At 53.7% G+C, this 22,059-nt stretch overlaps 1 protein-coding gene across 2 annotated transcripts in view; it reads right to left on the bottom strand.

Moving 5' to 3' along the window:
* GNAO1 (G protein subunit alpha o1) overlaps nt 1-22,059 on the bottom strand; it is a 133,241-nt gene that overhangs the window by 40,777 nt on the left and 70,405 nt on the right. The window lies entirely within an intron of this gene.

Here is a 22,059-nt window from a genome sequence, read left to right as displayed (position 1 = left end):
GCAGAAAAGCTCCTGAAATGCTTTTGTTCAGCTGCTGGTTTCTTGCTCCTCCTGAAGCCTCGTTCTTTTGCCAGGAGCCCCCGCTGGAGGGGCTGGTTCCTGCTGGCACAGCCCACCTTGCCTGGCTCTCACGCCTGGCGACAGAGGGAGAGGAATCTCCCAGGGAGCAGGAGGATGGCAGGGAGGGCAGGGCCAGCTGGTCCCTTTCAGATGGCAGCTCTTCTGGGGAGATGCATGTGATTTGCTGGAACAGTCCCTTTTCCTGAAGGATAACATCCTGACACCGCTCGGGTCTGGAGGGTTTAGGGTGGGAATGTCTAGACATCCTTGGAAGAGCTGAGTTCAGCCCCACTGGAGCAGGCTGTAGTGGCTGCTGCTTCACTCATTTGCCACGCAGGACACCCCAATTCTTGACCCACCTCTGCTTGCTTTGCAGTAAGGGGGTGTCCCCCTCCACGTCCCCAGGCTCCTGAAACCCTCAAGTCCCCCTGAGTCTTTAGAGGCTGGAGAAGCCTCAGTCCTGTGTGGAGACACCATCCCATAAAGCTTAATGGGATGGAGTCTCTGTGCTTTGAAGACTTTATGAACAGGAAGTCTTTTCTTGCAGAAACCCTCCCATGACAGTGCTGAGGAATCCTCCCAGCCCTCTGCCCAGACCCTGCTCCTTCTGAAGAGATGCTGCTGGTGACTCACACCCCAAAGCCAAGACAAATGAAGAACCTTCAAGAGTTCAGTTCATTTCCAAAGCTTGGCTTCTGCCCTGGAGTTGGTTGTGAGCTCAGTGAACGTTGATAGATCATCAGCAGGGTTTGCCTGCCCTGCTGGAGCTGTAACTCTGCTCTTTCCACTGCCTCCAAGTGACACAAAACCTGACAATGACCACTCTGCTCAGGGCTGCAGTTATTTGTGCCTGGCTGGGGCAGGAAGAGCATCCCTGCTTTCCATCAGGTAGGAAGGAGGCCTTTCCTCTGTTAACTTGACTCCTGCAAAGGGGTTATATGTGTAAATCCCAGCTCTGTCCATCTGTCTGTGATGGCAAAGGACATCTGAAGCTCTCCAGCTGCCATGGGCAAGGTCTGGGCTGCTTCTGAGCTCTGTGGCCAGACCTGCAGGCTGCTTTCTGCAAAGCATCAGGGGGAACAGCCTGGTGGACACATCCCTCCGTGCTGGGAAACTGCTTTTCCACTACTGAGACTTGTGGCTCTCCCCTGTGATTTAACACCCAAGGCTTGGAGCAGAAGACACAGATGACGAGCAGTGACAGGGAGTGACCAGGGACAGGCATCTGGAGCACTGGAATAGGCTCTCCAGGGACGTAGTAATGGCACAGAACCTGACAATGTTGAGGAAACACTTGGACAATGCCCACAGGGACACGGGGTGAACTTTGGGGTTGTCCTGTTCTGGGGTGGGAGTTGGACTTGGTGATCCAGGCTGTCCAAGGAGGTGGTTGAGCCACCATCCCTGGTGACATCTAAAACAAACAGGGGGCAGGGTTTAGTGGTGGATGTGGCAGAGTTAGGGTAGTGGTTGGACTTGATGATCTTGAAGGTCTGTTCCAGCCAGGGTGATACCGTGATACTATGATCTCCCACTGGGGTTACCAAGTCTGTTTGGGCCAGAAACAGGGCTGAGCTCACAGGGCAGGGGGTTCTTTTGGTCCATGCTCCTCTGCAGTCCCCAGAGGTCCCTTCTGGGGATGGGAAAGGTTTCCTGTCCTGCTGCCTGCAGGACAGAGCAGGGCCAGACAGGCTGCAGCAGGGCAACAGCTCGCAGGGAATTTCTTGCTCCTGCTGAATGGTTATACAAATATTCCAAACTTGGTTTTATTTTGCAGAGCGAACCACGGAAGTCTCATTTTTATAGACCCAGAAAAAGCCAATGAAATGAGTGTTTTTAAAAATACTCCTCCCCCCTGCCAAGGATGAAGCCCCTCTGCTGAGGAGCGTGGGGCCAGCCCGGAGCTCAGGCGTTTGTTAGATGATTTAACGAGCAATTAAGGATCCAAGAAGAGAAGATCCCCCTTTCTTTTCTCACTCTCCAGGCTGCATCTCAAGCTGGGAATGACATTAAAATCTCCACACCCCCTCCTGGGCCCAGCAGGTAGATTTTTAAATACTGCCTGATTGACTTTTCCCTTCCCACCTCCCCTGGGTCCGGTGCTCCTGCTTTTCCCAAGGTGAGAGGAGCTGAGCCTCCTGCCACCTTCTGCCTCTCTACTGAAGCCAGCAATTAGATAAAGCAAAACAAAACAGCCTGACCAGCCCCCCCCAGACCTTCCCCCCCACCTTGCAGTTTCTATCTGATGAGCTTTTCCTTAATGACCATCAGGGTGGTATTTCAGCTACCTCGGGAGCTCAAAATAAGCAGGGCTCTGCCCCTGGGACTGCTGGAAGGAGCCACAAAATGCTGCAGGGCTGATGCTTCCGTGGTTGCCCCTGCCTTTTCCCAGCTGCTTCTCAGAAGAAGTTGGCCAGGAGGAGGGCAAGAGCTTGGGCTGGTCTCCTTCAGGCTGGTTCTGACCCGGTCAGAGCATCCCAGCCCATCCCTGTGGCTTTTCCCTGCGTCCTGCTGCCACTTCCCAACAGCTTGCACCTTCCATGGGAGGTCCCAGCCTAACTCCTTAGTGCATTGCCTCGGGGTTATTTGTTCCTGAGGGTGGGATTTGGACATCTCTGTGTCACTCCTGAAGGCTGGACGTGCCCACCTGCAGCAGGAGAGCTGGGCCTGGCTTGGGGAAGCAGCCGAGCTCACCAACCCTGGGGTGCCAAACCAGCCAGGGAGGCTTCAGCCACCCAGCTAAAGACAAAGAACCCTTGGGCAAAGCAGAAACCTCCACACCAAGCAGGGACTGGAGAGGACCAGGGCAGGGTGAGGGGGTTGATACGACTGAAATCCACAGGCAAGAGGTGACCAAGAAGCTTGGGAAGGGAGCGGGAAGGCAGCGTGTCTCCCGGCCAGCCCTGGCCCTCGTGTTGTCTACCTTTGCACCAGAGGCAGGGAATAAATCCAGCTCATGAGGGGATCTGTTTTCTCACTAACCTGGACATAAGGGCAGTTATTTCATTGTCTCCCATATGTCACTGTCACCAGGCACACAGGCTGTGCTCAGCAAGCACACTTGTGACTCTGCTCTCAGCAGCCGCACAGCCCGATGAATTTGTCACCTCTCTGGAAGGGAGAGGGGCTCCTCCCAGCAGCCTCCCCTCCTGCCAGGGCTGGCTCTGCAACCTCCTGACTTGCCATCAGGAAGATACAGGATCCCAGAACCTTAGAATAGTGAAGGTTGGAAGGGACCTCAAAGATCATAACATCACAACCCCCCTGCCACGAGCAGGGACACCTCCCACCAGCCCAGGCTGCACAAGCCTCATCCAGCCTGGCCTTGGACACCTCCAGGGATGGTGCTTCCACAACCTCCCTGGGCAACCTGTTCCAGCACCTTCCTACCCTCATGGTGAAGATTTTCTTCCTAACATCTAACCTAAATCTCCCCTCTTTCAGCTTAAAACCATCACCCCTTGTCCTATCACTGCCCTCTCTGGTGAAAAGTCCCTCCCCAGCTTTCCTGGAGCCCCTTCAGGCACTGGAAGGTGCTCTAAGGTCTCCCTGGAGCCTTCTCATCCCAAATTATTTTTTCCATGGTCTGTGCCCATGAAGGTGCCAGCAGAGCTGCTCCTGCCCTGGAGTTGCCCTGGAGTGGGACCCAGATCCCCTTCTCTCTTAACCATCCCAGGGGAAACCCTGGCTCTGATCTTTGAACTTGACTGAGGGTTTCGTTTGGTTGTGTTTTATTGTGTTGTTGGTTTTTTTTCCCCCAAAAAAGGAATACTTTTCTGGAAGGAGAGAATCTAAGGGGCAGGCAAAGCTTCATGTGAAGCACAATCTGCTAACCCCTGCAGAGCTGCTCTGACTGGCACCCACAGCAGAGCTGACCCAGGGTGTCACGCTGTCCCGTGCTTGCCTCCGGGTGAATTAAGCCCAGTAAAGATCACTTTGGCTGTTATTTGCTCTGATGAATCAGCCTTGTCCCTCAACCCTTCTCAAAGGTTAACACTGGGGCAATTTCCTTTGGTGGCTGGTTGGACTCCAAGCTGCATCTCAGAACATTTCAGGAAATCCATGTAGTGGAGGAGGAGGGGTGGGGGAAAGACAAGCATTTCATTTTCCTGGTGCTACAACCTGTGTGCAGCTGCCGAGAGCAGTGCCCATCCCCACCCAGTAACCCGGGGGGGAAACTGGTGTCTTGAAAGCATCCAGCATCCACAAAGACTGTCCCCTGGAGGGGGGAACCTTCTGGGAGGAGCCAGCTGCTGAGCTCAGGGCAGAGCGCTACGTGATGTGGGTGCTTCAGGGAGACAAGGTCCTACGACCTGGCAGGGCAGAACCTGGCTCATCAATTGGAACCCTTCCTCCTCCGAGAGCACCTCAGAAATCTGGGCCCTGCCTCACAGCTGAAGGGGGGTTGCAGCCCAGCAAAAGCTGCTCATCTTCACAGCATCTGCAGCCTGAATGAGTTCTGGAAACAAAGCAGGGCTGGGTGAATCTGCCTCTTCCAGAGACATCCAGGGCCCAGCTCCAAGTCCACAGGAGTTTTTGTAGACACTGAATCAACAGCTCCACGGATGACTCTCCCCCTCACTCACCCTCTCCTTTTCACACATCTCCGCTTCAGAGCTGACCTCTGGATCAGTGGGAACCTGCCTGGCATGAAGCAGCTGCCGCGCATCGCAGCAGAGACAACCTTCTCCCTTCCTCCTCCCCCCCTCCATCCCCCCTGGGGACACTTCCCCAAGGGCTCCCACCTCTGTGTGCCTTTTGGATTGGAGGACGTGCCACCTGAGAGGTGCTGAGCTGGTAAAAAACAAAACCACCCCACAACTCTCCAGTGACTCCCCCAAACCAAGAACTGATTCTGAGCACACCACGAGGTGGGCACCCAAACCACCTCCCCTGTTAGTCAGTGGTGGGGCTGGAAAGCTCCTGACACAGCTCCCAGTGCTCTGGACAAGAGGGGTGCAGATTGCACCCCCCCCCCAGCAAAGCTGAGCCTGACAAATTCCATTAGAGATGGTTGGTTTGTCCACAGGGCCACACAAGCCATCTCCTACCCTGCTGCTGTAAAACAGCTCCCAAAAAAGGGTTGGGTGACTTGGGTGCCATGCCCAGGGGTTGCTGTCTGTCCCGGGGCAGACAGACAGTTGTACACAGCAAACACAACCCAGTGACCTGCAGCTCTCCCCTCCCCAGGCTCTGCTGCCTGGTTAGCCATCAGTAAAGCCCTGGTTTTCATCCCGTTGGAGCCAGGATGGTCCCATCACCCCCAACTGCCCGAGCCAAACGACTTCTGCGTGCCTGGTGCTGGGTCTAGGATCTCTCTCCTTGAAACCTTGGCTCCTGCTGTGCTTTCTGTCTGCTGCTTCCTATCTGGGGAGACGTTGAGCAGGACTGATGTCACAGATTATTACAGCCCCAGAGCAGGCCAGCTGCTCCGTGGTTGGTACCACTTTTCTTCCTGCCTGGTCTGTGTGACTCTGCAGCTGGGAAAACACAATTTGCTGGCTCTTCCCTGGGTCTAACCTTCTTCTCCCCTCCTGCAACACACATACAGTAACATGCCCTGTTTGCTTGGACTCCTGACTGGCTGGAAATCTAGGGACTGGATAATGCATGGACTAGATGAAGACCTTGGGTTGCCAAGCTGGCCACCACCATTTGAAGAGTTCCTACAGGACACAGGGCTGTAGGAAATAGCAGTTAAGTCACCAGAGGGGTGGAAAAAACCCACCACCCACCAACCCAGAACTCAACCTGCAAGAGGGATGCCTCTGAAGGGCAAGTCATTCCCCAAATTTTGCTCTGTTGCAGGAAATTGTAGGGTCCTCCCTGGATCTTGAGGAGCTGCTGAGCTGGGTGAGACAAACCCAGGGGATAGCTGAGCTGAGCTTTCCAAGCAAGGATGGAGAAGCCAGACAGTGTGTGTTAAATGGTCTCAAAATAGGTTTTGACCCACTACCTGCAATGGAAGGTGAGAAAATGGCACTTTGGCTGTCCTGGTCACTTCTAATTCAAGCAGATGGCATCTCTGGGACACCAAGAGCAAACCCCAGCAGTGCCCTGCCAAGGGCAGGATGCTTGGGGTGGGTCCTCTGTCCTACCAGCTCTCAGCAGAAGGGCTGGGTAAGGGGTGCACAAGCCCAAATGTCACCCTTGCTGATGGCTTTCAGGCCACACAGGCACGGGCAGTGCTGCCCACCAGGGAGGGGACAGCAGAGAGAGTCACAGATGGGGGACATCAGCCTCATGGCTTCACGCTCCACAGGGAAGGGTGCTGAGGAGGAGGAAACGTGGGGAGAACAAAACCCTGGCAGCCAACTGCCCTCCCCATCTCCATGAAATCCTCTGGGCTGGGTAGAAATCCATGAGATGTGATGGTGCTGGAGTGTTTGTGCTGCAGGAAATGGCAGAGAAAGGCCTGATGTCCAACCCCCCCAGGGGGGGAGCAGGCAGGGCAGCTGCAGCAACTGCACTTGGAACACGGAAGAAATGCCTCTTTTTTTTTGCACTCATGCACTGCAAAGGGATGGCTGAGGATGAGCTGAGTGGGGATTCTCTGGGAACCAGCTCCTGGTTTGGGAATTCCCAACGGTTTGAACCTGCACATCTTCCACCCTTCAAGCTCCTTGAAGATTTCCCATGCCGGGAGGGCACAGGGGACAGGGGTTCCTTCCAGCAGGCTTTGTTTTTGGAACAGAAAGGGAAAGAAACCCCTAGGGTGGGAGTATTCCCAGCAGAAAGCTGGATTATCATGCTTTATGGTTGGTTTTTTTTGGACCATCTCTGGCTAAATGCCACTGTTGTTGTGATGATTTATAGGGCAGCACCTTCCTGCTGGGAAGCCGTGCAGAGCTGGAACCTGGTCATTAGTTTAATGCTCAGAGCTGGATGCTGAATGGTGGGTGCTCATCTCCACTCTACAATTAATCGAGCAGCTTCATCAGTGCCTCTTGCCATGGAGAACTAAATCTGTGGACTACAGTCAGCTCTCCCTGAAGAGAGAACTGCTGTGTCCATCAGAAAGAAGCTCTTCCCTGTTACGCTCCTATTTCACCCGGGGAATCTGTGTGGAAGATCTAAACTTAAAAAGGACAAGGAAAGGTGGAGAAATCCCCCCCACCCCACCCCAATCATGCTGCATTTCAGCTCCTTGTTGCCTCTTCTTCCCTCTGGAACCCAGAACTGGGATGTCTGGATTCAGGAGATCAGGATTTCTCACTGCTCTCCACCCGCCGTGGGTGGGTTTGGTGTCCACACCCAAACCCTCTGCCTGGCAGGGGAGGGGGGTCTCCAAATTTATCTCCTGCACTGCTGGGGGGAGAACAAGTGGCCCAGCAGCCAGAGAAGGCTGGATTTTTTTCACTTGGAGGCAGAATTGAAACGTGAGGTGGTGTGAAGAATCAGCCTGGATCAAACACGTTCCCCCTGGATTCTCCCACGGGCCCAAAAATCCTTCTCAGAAATGAGCTTCACGTCCAACCCAAGAACTTGCCTCCACCAAATTATTGTGGTTTGATGGGAGCTCCCTGGGGGCTTGTTGTGGTTATTATTTTAAAAGCAGGGCAAGTTTTAAAGGAAGCATTTGTTTCCCAATGAGAAGTTGGAAAAACTGAATGAAAACGAAGCACTTGGACCTTTCAGGAAGGCAAAATCCTTTGGAGATCTCTCCAGATTTTCACAGAATTTCCTCTTGGCCACCAATCACTTGTAGGTTTTGACTGGATTTCACAAATGCTTTTTGATTTATTCTGGATTGTGGTGTGTTGGTTTTTTTTTTAGCAAACCCATCAAGCCTCTCTGTCCAGGTCTAGTAATAATAAGGACCAGAATCCTCTTGTCAGGATTCCTTCACCCACAGCTTAGTTGCAATTTTAATTTGGGTTCTCAGCACCTTCAGTTTTCTGCTCTTCAGTCCTGTACTCTCCCCCCAGCTGCCTCAGAAGATGACCTCTGCTGAGGGCAGACCAAGGGTTTTCCTTTGGTTTAACTTGGGTTTTCTAGCAGCAAAATGAGGTACATCAAGTCTGATGCCTTGCACAGCCAGGACACAGGAACTCGTGGCAAGGGGACGTGCTGGCACCATGGTTGAAGAGCTGTCCCAGCATTTGGCCAAATATTAACTACCAGGGCATCATGTCAGGCAGTGGAGGCACTTTGGGAACTGAGTTCCTGCTGCAAATTTGCTTAGTTTCTCTTATTTGTATAAAAAATAAATAGTCTGGGAAGAAGAAGCTCAGAAAAGGTCATAGAATCCCAGGCTGGTTTGGGTTGGAAGGGACCTTCAAGATAATCTAGATCCAACCCCCTGCACGGGCAGGGACACCTCCCACCAGCCCAGGTTGCTCCAAGCCCCATCCAACCTGGCCAGATGACAGTGCTTTGCTTTCCCAGCTTTCCTCATTGCACATGGATATTCCCTGGGGAACATGTAGAGACAGAGACAACGCAAGGGTGGGTTTAGGAGTGTCACCAGCAGCAGCTCCCCGTGCAGACACTCAAGAAAGCTGCCTGAGGAACATCTTCACCTGCCCTGCTTCCAGACCTGTTTGCTCGTTTTGGTTTGCTGCTGCTCCAACCAGTGATGGAGCCACAGGGTGACCTGGAGGCCTCAATGTCACGTGGACACCAGGAAAGCTGGGGGGGCTTTTCACCAGAGTGTAGTGACAGGATAGGGGGTGATGGTTTTAAGCTGGAAGAGGGAGATTGAGGTGGGACATGAGGAGGAAATTCTTTGGTGTGAGGGTGGTGAGAGCCTGGCCCAGGTTGCCCAGGGAAGCTGTGGCTGCCCCATCCCTGGCAGTGTTGAAGGGCAGGTTGGATGGGGCTTGGAGCAGCCTGGGCTGGTGGGAGGTGTCCCTGCCCATGCAGGGGGTTGGATCCTGATGATCTTGAAGGTCCCTTCCAACCCAGACCAGTCTGGGATTCTGAAGGGATGGGCTGAAACAAGACATGATTCATTGAGCAGCTGCTGAGCAAAGTTTTGCCCGTGACTTCTTATCACCACAACCTTTGGTGAACTTCCCTCCCTCCTCATTTCCAGCTGCCTGGGAACCCTCGTCCAGCAGGGAGGACCAGGATTTCTAAGACTTGGGATGGAGGAGCCTTTGGCTGAGGCCCTGCCAGGAGTGGGAGCTGCATCTGATGGGGCTGAGGATGAGCTGGTTGAGGTGCCTGTGGCTGCCTAGAGGAAAACCCAGAGCTGAGAGCAGATGAAAGACCCATTTGCAGCTAAATCTCTCCCGTGCTGCTCTATCTCCAGCAAGATCAAGAGTCAGGTGCCTGGAAGGGGCTTGGAGAAGCTCTGCCTTTGATCAGCAGAGCCAAACCCCCAGCAAGTTCTTCCTTACCAGAGCTGAGGCACTTCACACACTCCCAGATTTGCTCAGGTATTGTTCCAGGTTGCTGCAGAGTCAAGCTACCCTGTCTTTTCCTCACAGCAGCCTCAAGAAAGTCCCCCAAGCCTTTGGTGAAGGTGAGGATGGGAGGAAGATGGAGAAGAGGGAAAGAGAGAGAGGAAGGGGGGGGGGGGTATCTGCTGCTTTGGATTGAGCATTGCTGTTCCAGGGGAAGCTGCTCTCAGGGCTATTAATGGGAACCTTCTTTTATTAACTGCTCTTTTCAGAGTGAGTGGATAAATGGGACCTCAGGTGCAGCATTAGATGTCAGGATAGTCTGTAAAAGAAGAGGCTGGCAGAGAAATATCTTTATAATGGCTTAACAAGGACAGGCAGAACCAGGCTGGGGGCCTGGAAAATGTCTTTGATGCTGTTGTGTGTATTTATTATTTATCCTTCTGGCACAAATATAGCATCAGAGAATGTCAAAAAAACCCAGAAAGCCCCCTAACCTGTCGTAGCTGGATCAGCCCTACATCTCTGTGCCCGTGGCACTGGGGAGTATTGACCAGGACAATCAGCAACAGGGGGGGAAAAAAAGCCCCAGGCATTTGGGACCCTTGGGAGGGTGAGGGTTCCTTGCTTCAGTGAGGATGCACCAGAAGGGAGAAGGAAATCTGGGAGCATCTTGGCAGCCTGGACACCTGTGAGGCTCAGCTCAGGATGGAAAATGCCAGGAAACAGCAAAATTGCTGCCCTGTGTGTAATCCTGTGTGGTACAAATGGAGAATACAGGGTGGGTCCCCCTCCTGAAGGGTTCTGCTGCCATCGCAGAGCACCTCGAGCCCCCCAGCACGGTGGGGATGGCACCAGTGCCTGGGAAGGGAAATAGCTGCAACATCTCAAGGGCTGTGGTCAGACCCCTAGTGGGGCTGAGACCTGGGGGTGTTCACCTCTGAGATCTGGGGATGTTCACCTCTGAGGAGACCTGGGGGTGTTCACCTCTGAGATCTGGGGATGTTCACCTCTGAGGAGACCTGGGGGTGTTCACCTCTGAGACCTGGGGGTGTTCACCTCTGGGACCTGGGGGTGTTCACCTCTGAGGAGACCTGGGGGTGTTCACCTCTGAGACCTGGGGGTGTTCACCTCTAAGATCTGGGGGTGTTCACCTCTGAGGAGACCTGGGGGTGTTCACCTCTGAGATCTGGGGGTGTTCACCTCTGAGGAGACCTGGGGGTGTTCACCTCTAAGATCTGGGGGTGTTCACCTCTGAGACCTGGGGGTGTTCACCTCTGGGACCTGGGGGTGTTCACCTCTGAGACCCGATGATGTTCACCTCTGAGGAGACCTGGTGTTCCCCTGCAGCCTGGCACTGCCAGCCCCTCAGACCCCTCCTATTTCAGTGCTTTCCTTCCTCATCCCCCTCTGCTGCCCCCCCCTTGGTGCCAGCCTCCCTGGCTCTGCAAGCCCTGCAGCTGCAGCCTTCCCTGGTGGCTGCACCGAGCAGAGGACGGGGCTGACACGAGGAACAAGGCACAGGCTTTAACACTGGACTGATTCTTTTTTTTTTGGGGGAAAAACCCATAAAAATCATGCATATTCACTTTTTTTTTGTTTTCCCTTCCTGGAATGCTTTTGCTGGCTTGGAAATCTCTCAAGTGCCAGCAGGGGATTAGGGAGCTTCTTTCAATCAGCTCTTGGTTTGTGTCTTTTTTTGGGTTGTGTTTTTTTTTGACATCTTTGCAGAAGAAGGAGTCAAAAAACCAACTCCAAAATCTTCTCTGGGGGGGAGCTGGGATTGGGTAGATGATGCCTGAGGATGGGGGGGGGGTGGGGATGGGAGCAGTGCAGGCTCAACACCCCCTACCCCTTTTCCCAGAGCCCCCCCCCCAAGCAAGAAGAGGTCAGAGCTTTCCTGCAGGCAGGCTTGAAGGTTTTTTTGGGGGCTCCCAGGGTGGCTCTGCCTGCAGCCACCCCCAGGAGCTGCCCAGCCCTCTCTGGAGATGCCACTTCTGTCCCCCCTGCTGCACTGCAAAGGAAAAAACCAAACCCACCACCCCAGCTGTCCCCAGCAGGGCGAGCGATGCCAACAAGGCACTTGCCTTCCCTCCACCTCCCGGGGCTACTTTCTGCCTTGGCTCCCAGCCCTGCTGCATCTTTGTGTGCTTCATAAAAATAACCTGAAAAGGACTCGGGAGCAGCCAGAGCCATCCCAGAGACTCCAAGCATCCAAGGGGCTCCGTTGCCAAGGCAACGCCTTGTCTCCTAGCTGCGAAGGGCCACGGGAGTGAAGGCAGGGATGGGAAATGAGCAGCTCGCTGGCAACAGCAACAACCAGAAAAGCTGCTGGGGAGTGTCTGAGGGTGGGAGGGGTGTTCTTTGGGCAGGGTGTTCTTTGGGCAGGGTGTTCTTTGGGGAGGGTGTTCTTTGGGGAGGGCTGTTCTTTGGGGAGGGTGTTCTTTGGGGAGGGTGTTCTTTGGGGAGGGTGTTCTCTGGGGAGGGTGTTCTCTGGGGAGGGTGTTCTTTGGGGAGGGTGTTCTTTGGGGAGGGCTGTTCTTTGGGGAGGGTGTTCTTTGGGGAGGGCTGTTCTTTGGGGAGGGGTGTTCTTTGGGCAGGGTGTTCTTTGGGGAGGGTGTTCTCTGGGGAGGGTGTTCTCTGGGGAGGGTGTTCTTTGGGGAGGGCTGTTCTTTGGGGAGGGCTGTTCTTTGGGCAGGGTGTTCTTGGGGCAGGAGTGTTCTTTGGGGAGGGGTGTTCTTTGGGGAGGGTGTTCTCTGGGGACGGGTGGTATTTGGGGAGGGGCTGTTCTTTGGGGAGGGCTGTTCTTTGGGGAGGGTGTTCTCTGGGGAGGGGTGTTCTCTGGGGAGGGTGTTTTTGGGGCAGGGTGTTCTCTGGGGAGGGGTGTTATTTGGGGAGGGTGTTCTCTGGGCAGGGGTGTTATTTGGGGAGGGTGTTCTCTGGGGAGGGGTGTTCTCTGGGGAGGGTGTTCTCTGGGGAGGGGTGTTCTCTGGGGAGGGTGTTCTCTGGGGAGGGTGTTCTTGGGGCAGGGGTGTTCTCGGGACAGGGGTGTTCTCTGGGGGGCCAGGCAGGAGTGCAGCTGAGCAGGCCAGGCCAGGCTGCAGGGCCAGGCTGCAGCTTCTCTCAGGAGCAGCTCAGTCCTGCCCCCATTGAGATGCACAGCACCACTTCCCCCCACTTCCCGGGAGCAGGGGAACTCACACAAACCAGCCTTTCTTTTCTTCCCCCCCCCCCCACCCCCTCCCCTTTCCCTTTTTCTTTTTTTTAATGCCAGAGTGTTTGAAGTTTGGAGCTAGTTAAAAATAACCCATTGTCCTAGGCAGAGCCTTCCTGGGTCCCAGGAGCTTTCTGGCCAGGGCTGTAGGACACCATGGATTTTTAACCCCCCCCTGGGTTCCCAGAGCTGCCTCCTCCCCTCCACACCACAGGGCAGGGAGGCAGGAGGTGCCAGAGCCCAGGAGCATCTTCTGGCTCTTCCCATGAAGAAAGAGACATGTTTTCACTCCTTTTGATGTAGGTATTCTGTAGGTTTCCAGAGGTGTGTGGCAGGAATATCCACGTGCAAGCCAAGCTGCAGAACTGGGCATCTTTTTCTTTTGGCCATGGCTGCAAGGGTGGTTTTGCTCTGACAGCCTCAAACCTTCAGGCTTGGGGAAAGCAAAGTCCTCCCTGCTGCCCTGTCCCACCAGGAGCACCCGTCTCACAGCAACCTCCCTCTGAGAGGGCAGGTTTGGGGCTCTTTAACATGCACGTGGCCCTGACCTAAGTGACTGTGGCAGTAAAATGCCCCTGAGATCATTCCTGGGGTTGGCACCAGGCTGGGAAGGGAGAGGCTCCCCAGCGCCAGGTGAGATGCCCTCAGACACCACCCTGCTCCTGCCTTTCCTCTCCCACGTGTCTCAGGGGAAGTCCTAAAAGCTCAGGATCATGACACCAAACGAGCTGCTGGAGTTTTTCCTCCGTGTCCCAGGAGGCAGACTGGATGCTCCGGGATAGTGATGGGCACTGGGTCAGGAGCTCCTCATCAGCGTGTCCCACACGGAGCTCCACCAGGCTCCTGACACACAGAGGGGAGGAGAAAGGAGCCAGGGTGTTCCCTGGGCTGGCCAGGAGGGATGCAGGACACCCTGCATCTGCCCTGGGCTGGAGCCAGCCTGGGGCTCATGCTCTCCCTCTCCTTTTCCTCAGAGACTCTTTGGGCTGATGAACAAACCCCACCGTTTGATGTCCTGCCTGATGTTAAAACACTCTCTTTAACTAATATCTTTCCTTTCTACCTTCCCTCAATCAATACCATCTGAGCAAAAGAGGTTTGCAGAGGCAAAGCTGCTGAGAAATGCTCCCCTCACCCCTCTGCTGTGGGTAGAGCAAATCCATCTGCATGGATGGACAACTCCTATTCATTATTCATCTGGGTATGCCAAGCAGAGCTCTAGCTGAGCAGCTTTTTTGAGATGATGGGAGTTTGCTTCCCCTCCTTGAAATGGTTTTAATTTAGTTCAACTGCAGGGAATTCCTCTGAAATTGTCCCAGCAGAGCAAGGCTGGAGTTTGGTCCCTGTCCCCCTGCCCTGGGCACAGAGATGAAGGGCTGCCTCTGCCCCCAGCCATGGGACAAGGGCAAATGGGCTCAAGTTGTGCCAGGGGAGGTTTAGATTAGATAGCAGAAGTGACTTCTTCACTGAAATAATCACAGTTTTCTGCCCTGAAGTCATCTGCAGAGCTCCTGGATCACCTTTCATAGCCTTAGCCTTCATCCTTACCTGGGCTGAACTTCACTTCTCCATGAAATGATCCCACAGACCAAGTTTTCACTTCCAAATACCCTTCCAAAGCGTTCAGCCCCACCTCAACATGACATCCCTGGTGTGGTTTGTGCCACACAACACAGCTGGCTCACCAGAGAGCTCCTAAGCTTAACAGGGGGGGTTGGGCTTTTCCTAACCACTTGACCCCACCTGATTCACACCGAGCTGGGCTGTAGATTGTTATCAACACAGACCAATGAATGTTCCTGAAAGTCCCATCACTTGGACATAGCAACTGAAGAAACCAGGCTGTGCAGGATACATTATTATTGGCTTGTTAAAAATTCTCTCCTGGATGTCTTTAAAAAACTTATCTGCTCAGGTCATTAACGGCTTGTCATTATGTCTGGGTGAATAAACAGTACTGATTGAAAATATAATTGATATAAAGAATAAATTAGAGGTAAACTAGAGCAAGCTGGGTCACCAGGTACCTCTTCAGAGTATTTGCTGGCTGATGTCTCCTGTTGTTTTAGTTTTTCCAAGAGGCATCAACAGGAGACCACACAGCTGCTGCTCTGGGTCCTAACATGAGCAGGTGGGACACTCCAAGGCCTTCCTGAAAACCTGCCTGCCCCTTCATTTTCTGGGCCACCTTCTGCTTCAGATGGCTCAGCCCTCTTGCTTCCACCCAGGCACAGGCTGCTTTCTAGCCCCTCAGCCCAGGGACAGACAGCACAGCTCTCACATCTCCTCTGCGGATAAAACCTGCCAAGCTTTCAGCTTCCCTTGGAGCATCTCTTCAGAGCAATAGGGCAAGCTGGAACTGCATTTCCATCCCCTGTTTGCCTACCAGGAAGCAGCTCCCCACGGCTCTCTGAGCTCCTCACACGCCCCAGCCAGCAGCAAGGAGGCCATTGATGGAGCACTGCTATGTTCTTCTGTCCCTGCCAAAACCCTGCTCCCTCCTATTCAGCTCGACAAGATCTGAAGGCCTGGTGCTGCCAAGAGTCCTTTCAGCTGCCAAAGGAAAAGGAGCTGATCACACCAGCACAAGGGCCCTGGTGCCAGGCTCTGCTCCCAGTTCCAAGCTGGGATCCAACGCCCACCGGCCGGGTCGGCTCCGAGTGCCTCTTGCTCTGCCCATCCCAGGCTGAGATTCCATGGGATTCCATTCCCCACCCGCATTACTGCTGCCCACTGCTCCCTCCCAAGGCCCACCAGGGCCTGTACTCATTAGTCCTTTACTGTTTTTTTGGTGATTAATTCCTTTCTGCAATGCCAGCTTCCTACCATTCCCCTCCTTGTTTCCCACACCGAGGAGAAAAACCTCCCACTGTGCCTTTCAAGTCCCTCAGCCCCTCGGAGGGCAGCACCTTTCAAGCCATCATTTCTGCCCCCTGTTTCCAACTCTGCTTGGTCAGAAACGAGAGCAGACTGTTGGTTTTCACTCTAAAGATGTCCAGCACGGGATGGGTCACCCTCCTGTAAAGCTGCTTGGCTGCAAAACCAGCTCTTGATTTTCACCAGATGAGGACGGGGCTCGTTTTCAGCTGCATCCTGATCTGCTTCTCCAGGACATTCTTCCCTCTCTGCGTTTTTAGCACTGACATGAAGTATTTAGAGCAGAAAAATGACTCATGTGCCTCCCCTCAGTCGCTACGTTTTGTGGCCGTTGGGGAATGGCTGAAGTTAGTTCTCACCTACAGCCCTGTGAGTTCCATCAAGAGGATCCTGCACTTCCACAGGGCTTCAGGTCCCAAATAACTTGCTGCAAACTGCTTATTTACCCCTGAGCCTCCACGGTGCAGCCCAGCCTGGGGGCAACTGCTGCCGGGGCAAAAACCTGGGGGCTACGGAACAGCTCAGCTGCCTCATGGAGGTGAAAAAAGTTGCTTTGCAAAGGAGTGACACCAAGTTACCTGCCTCAGCTGGAGCTGCTCCAGCCCTGCTGGCGTTCCTAGAGCTCATGGACACCACGGAGAATATTTAAGGAGGCAAAAAAGGTGATTTGCAGGCTCTGGAGCTTGGCGGTGGGGCAGCTGTAAATGTCTCTCTGCTCTGGTAAAAAGGTGCCAGGGGCCCTTCAAAGGTCCTGGCCCCTCAGCTGCTCGGGGTTGCAGCTCTCCTGCCAACATGGGACCCCTCAGGTGCAAGCGAAAAGCAGGCCAGGCCCGAGCTGGGGAAGGATGCTGGGTGATGGTGGCCCTGCATCCCTCCTCTGACACTCTCCTTCCTCACCAGAAAGCCCTTCTGAGGGCCCTGTCCTCGGGAACACTGATCCTGGCTTGGCCAGAGTCGCTGGGGGAGAGGGACATCCCTCAGCACTGCTGCCCCAGGGGAGAGAGTGCACCCTCAGCTTGCAGGTGACACCAAGTTGGGCGGGGGTTTTGACCTGCCCAAGGGTCAGAAGGCTCTGCAGAAGGACCAGGACAGGCTGAGGACAACTGCATGAGGTTCAACAGAGGTCACAACGACCCCGTGTGCAACCCCTTCTGGCTATTGCCATGGGTCTGGTGAGCGTTGCCTTCAGACTCCACCTGCAAGCTCTGCCCGTTGCTGGGTTAGGGGTGAGGAACTCCTCTGGGTTCTGCAGCAAGTGCCCTTCTGGGGCCGCATCTCAGGTGCTCACCCCTCCACCACCCCACAGAGCCTTTCTTCCTCCCTAACTCCCCTCTCCTCACCCCTCATCATGCTGCTTTCACCTGCCAAGCCATCCCCACACCAGAAGTCGTGTCACCTTGTCCCTCTCCCCACCCTCACTGCTCTTGGGAAGTTGGGGGGGGGGGGTGTTTCCTTTTTCCCCTCCTTTTCTGCGAGAAGAAACTCAAAACCCCCTTCAACATCAGGGGCCTGTCAAACAACCAGCTGACAAAAATAACCCTGTGCATAACCAACACCACCAAACTCTCCATCCCACCCCACCAGGCTGACCTGGTGGACTCCTAATTTGAGAAGCTTTTCCATTTGAATGTTCATTGTCCTCACGCCCCAGCTGGGGTGATGAAGACAGGGCAGGGCTTGTCTGTGTTGAGAAATACTTCTCTGCTGCTGGGAAGAGGCTGTTTTTTCCCCCCCCCTCTCCAGCTCAGATGAAGATGGCTGCTCTGCCAGCTCACCATGTAAATTTAATAACATTCCAAACCCTCTGTCCTCCATAAATATGAACTTGTTGCATCCCAGAGGAACCTGCGCGCGAAGGAGCCGCGGCGCTCAAAGGTTCAGGAGGCGATTGCTGGAAGTGGGTCTTGGCTCTTGCACCTTAAAGAAAGGGCAGGGAGGATGGGGAGGGGGGATCACGGAAACCTCTGCAAATGAGGGAGCTTCTGCACTGAGATCATGAAGGTATAAACAGGGCATTGCCAAGCAGCAGGTCTGGCCCCAGGGGGACGGGCCAGCTGCACACAGCTCTCCACATTAGTCACTGGCAATTGCTTTCTTGCTGCTGCCCTGACTTATTTACACTCCACAAGATTTCTGAAGTGTGTTTATTTCAGAAAGATGAATCCAGAGGCTCTAGAAGGTGAGAGGAGCTTTCCAAAGGAATCTGTCCCAGCCAGGAAACCATTTGTTTCCCTTGTTAACCCCTCCAGGTGAGGAAGAGGTGGGAGCACTTGTGTCAGGGAATGAGGCTGAAGGTTTTAAGGCATTTCTGCACTATTCCTCACTCCTCAGGTCATGCTGGATGATGGAGGGATGCTGTGGGGGTTAGGAACATTTTGGGAATGCTAGCTCCTGTGCCCAGACACCAGCTGCCACAGGACAAATGGGAAGAGCTTCAGGTGGCTGCAGGATGTGTGCTCCCCTGGGGATAACGTCTCCCCCCGGATTCAAACATCTCAACCCCCCTCAGTAAACTCCCTGCTTTCCCTAAACAATTTTGTGTCATCAGTACAGGGAAGCACCCAAAGCCTCCTCTTCAAGCCTGTGAAGAAGCACAGTCTGGGTACTGCAAGGGCTCAGAGAAGGCACCAGGTCCAAAGGAAGGTCTTGCACAGGAACTGCCCCTTCCTCCTAAGCCTGTGAACCAGCAGCTGCTAAGACTTTCTGGGCTGTTTTCAGTCATTTCGTTGATGATGCAACTGCATCTCTGGCCTTTAACTGATTCATCTGTTCCTCAAGCAAATGTGTAAAAGGATTTTGCTTGGTTGTTTGGGTTGTTTTTTTCCCAACACCTACAAACTGCAGAGGCAAACGAAGTGCCTGCGCAAGTGCTGCGGTGAAGACGCCAGGCTGATCTCAGGGGGAGCAACACGAGGCAGATGTTTATCTGCCCATAACCAGTTGGGTTCATGCTGCAGTTAGCTCTAAAGGACAAGCCCTTCTACCCTGAAGAAGTGTCTTTTAGGGGTGTGTGCCTCACAACCAGTCACCCTCTGTGAGATGCCCACAATGGACACGGTTCTCCAGGCGCCCACGACTGACGCTGGTTCCCACAGGATGATGCCACCACATCATTTTGCTGCTGATCCAGCTCCAGGTAAGAAGGGGTTACATTCCTGTTGCTTTGCTCCTTCCTCCACGTGATGCTGCTCAGCACCTCGTAGCACCCAAGGGTCAGGATCTTGTTTACCACTTCAGTTCAGCAGCACCTTTAATTAATGGGAAGTGCTCACTCCCGGAGCTGCCACTGGAAAAGGCACCTTTGGCACCACCTGCCCTGGCCCTGTCCTGGCACCAGAGCAGCACATACTCATTTTTGACAACGAGTCAACCACATCTCCCACCACTCAGGGTTCAGGACCTTGGATCTTTGGCCACAGGGTTTCACATTCAGATGCTCCTCACGCGCCGCAACGCGGCGAAGCGGTTAGAAACCACAACAACTTCCTCTTGGCCTCGTGGCTGCTCAGTCCCGTGGGAATTCTCACCTAATCAAACTTGAAGGTTTTCCTTGTCAGCTTCAGAAAAAACAGGAATTGGCTTGATCATTGAATGCTCAGGTCATCTATCCAAGGGATTCTGCCACGCATGGCATAAGCAGCTTCTGGTATGGTCCAAGGAAGAGGCTGAAATCACAGAGATCTTCAGAGCTTCAGGGCTGCTCAGACAGCTCTGCCCAGGACTTGTGTTCAGGGAGCAGAGATGTCTCAGCATCTGCTCCCAGCAGCCCCACGGCCCAGCTGGCATTCCATGCAGAAGAGAAATGCCAGGCTTCTCCCTCCAGGAATACCTTGGGGTATCTTCCAAACATCCCAGAAGGGAGTGGGGAACAATTTGCCCCTCACAGGGTGTGTCTCCACTATGCTGGATCTGTCCCATGGCTCTGGCAGAGATTGATCTCAGAGGTTCATTAGTGTTTTCCCAGTGAGTGACTCTCCAGGTCCAGTCTTCCTTAGAAGTTGATTTCTGACTAGATCAGAGAACAAAATGCATCAGCTAGTGGGAAAAGAAAATTCAAAATACTCTTTTAATTAAAAAGGAAGCAAAATAGAGGCCTCACAGCCATGACAGATGACTGTGTTCCTCTGAAGCTCACATCCTTGAAGAACTGTGCTCCTCTCTCCTGGGACCATGACAGCAACACTCAGTTCTTCCCCTGCTTCAGATGCTTCCAAGCTCAGAAGCATCTCCAGAAGTGCAATCAATGCCTGCTTCCAATCCAGAGTTCTCTCTCTTTCCTCTAGTATGTTTCTTGACTCTTCGCTGACACTTTCCACCCTCCCCTCATATTTCCCATCTCTCTAACTGAAGGTGAACATCTCCAACCTTGAAATTCATGGAGATGGAAGGGTCCTGTTTCCTCTCACAGCTTTCAACTCCAAGTCAATTGGTTTTGGTGAAATTGCTCCTGCTGACATACAAGGGAGGGACATCAGAGACCATGAACCTGCTCCTCTGCTCCTCCTGTGCCCGGGCAAGACCTCCTTCCATCAAGTGAAGGCAACCAGGGTGTGTGAGATGAAGGCTGGAGCGTGCCCATCCGCAGGACCAGGAGACAGATGGTTGGCAGGAGCGTCCTGCTCCGAGGGGCTGAGGTGCCAGATGAAGGACCTGCTTTCCAGGGAGGAACAAGCAGTGCCAACCACATCCTGCATCCAGGACCATCCCCACGCCGAGGTGGGGAGCAGGGGCTGTTTCACACTGCCTGGCTCAGGTGCCACCAGCCTCCTCAAGGAACCGTAGTCATCACTTGCCAAGAAGATCATGGCTCATCGTTCCCATCAGTTCAGGTGCAGAGGGAGAGATGCTGTTGGTGCTAATTCAAGCTGCTGCTTTCTTTTTTGACACGAGATGTCTACTTGGCTTTGCCAGTCCCAGGCCCACCAGAGCCAGCTGGATGCTGGGGCTTCTCCTCTGTGCCACGACAAGAAGTTACACTTGTTCTTGCAAAACAAATGTGCCAACAGCTTTTGGCAGGTGGATCTCTCCACGCCACGTTTAGATGAGTCTTCAAGTTCTCCCACTTCAGACTATCAACTGGGTGCATTGAAGTCATGACAAAATATCCCCTTTTAATTTTTTCCCCCCTTCATTTTCATTCCCCTCTCACTTCCCCTTGCTGGTTTGCTATTGCTATGGAGCAAACACCAAGACCTTCAAACTGTTCTGTTCAGATTTTCACTCTCAGAAAAATTCCAGTGGAACCAGTTTCCTTGCAAATGGTGAGAGTTCGAGAAAGCTGCATTTTTAGACTGAAAATTACTACCAGGGAAAGAAAGAAAATTGGATGGAGTGTGTTTGCTGGCATGAGCTCAGCTCCTTCCATCTCGGGGAAGGACAGGTGCTTTTAAATGCCTTCACTGGGATGTGCAGGGGAAGAAATGGCTCTGATTTGTTTTAATGATGAAAACGTGCAAAAATATCAGTTTCCTGTCCAGCATCCAGGGCAGCTTCCTGTCAGGCAGCAAGAAGGCAAGTTTCTCCTTGGAGCAGGGAGAGAAGACCAGGAAAGCAGCCACCTCCAGCTGCACGTACCACCTGCCACTGCTGGGCTTGGTGGTCATTCCCAACCACCATGGCAAGGAGAAAGGCTTAGAGGGCCTGTGGGCACATTCATCTGCAGATCATAAACCTGTGGGTGGTTGCTCATGAATAGGTCTTTCTGCTCAGGCCAGAAATTCTGTGCTAAATGAGCATGTCAGTAGCTACAAGATCTCAGGTCCCCTTGCCCCAGAGGTGAAGAAACCAAGTGGAGCCACCTGTGTGGTTTTGCTGCGAGGACAGAAGCAAATCCAAGCTTCATCCATCAGGATTGCATGGGTGATGCCACCTCCCCTGTCACTGGGGAGAACAACATGCTTCCCTTTCCACATTCCTTCTCCATTTGGTGCATTTCCAGAGTGGGATGGACAACATGGAAAGGCTCTGTAGGAGGTCACCTCCCAGGGGAGGGAGCCAAGGGGCAGCTCTTGGGCTGCTGAGGTCCCCTGGCCACTGTTGGTGCTGGGTGCTGTGGGAGGGAAGGGCTGGTTGTGCAGATCTGAGGCAGCCGTGGGGTGACAGTGAGGTTGGCAGCCCTTCCTCCTTGGAGGTGCTGATGGAAATTGGAGCCCAAGAGGAAATTTCACATGGGAGGCAAAAGCTACGGAGAGGGAGGTGGTTTGGAGGAGATGGTGAAGAAGTGGCAGAGGGTGCTCCCAAACAGCACCTCACTTTCCAGAGCAGTAGGTGTAACATCACACCCCAGGCAGCACCAGGGATGTGTCTGTACCCCGAGCCAGCTCTTCCCCCATGCAGCTCCCACAGCAACCAAGCTTCTCCAAGAACATGTCAGGGGAACATCCAGCTGGGAAGGCCTAAGTTGCCTTTATTCCTCGTACACTCCTGGGGAGCCTGACAAGACAAACTCTCCCAAGTTGGGGGGTAGCACATACAAGGTGGAGCATCTCCATGGCACACACCCCCCCCGCCCCTCCCCAGGAACAAAGGCTGCCCCCCCACCAAAACCACACACCAAACCCA

This window comes from Apus apus, chromosome 11, assembly GCF_020740795.1.
Source record: "Apus apus isolate bApuApu2 chromosome 11, bApuApu2.pri.cur, whole genome shotgun sequence".
In the NCBI taxonomy this organism is placed as follows: domain Eukaryota; kingdom Metazoa; phylum Chordata; class Aves; order Apodiformes; family Apodidae; genus Apus; species Apus apus.
Note: the sequence above shows the minus strand (reverse complement) of the source record. Positions and strands in the feature narration are given on the sequence as shown.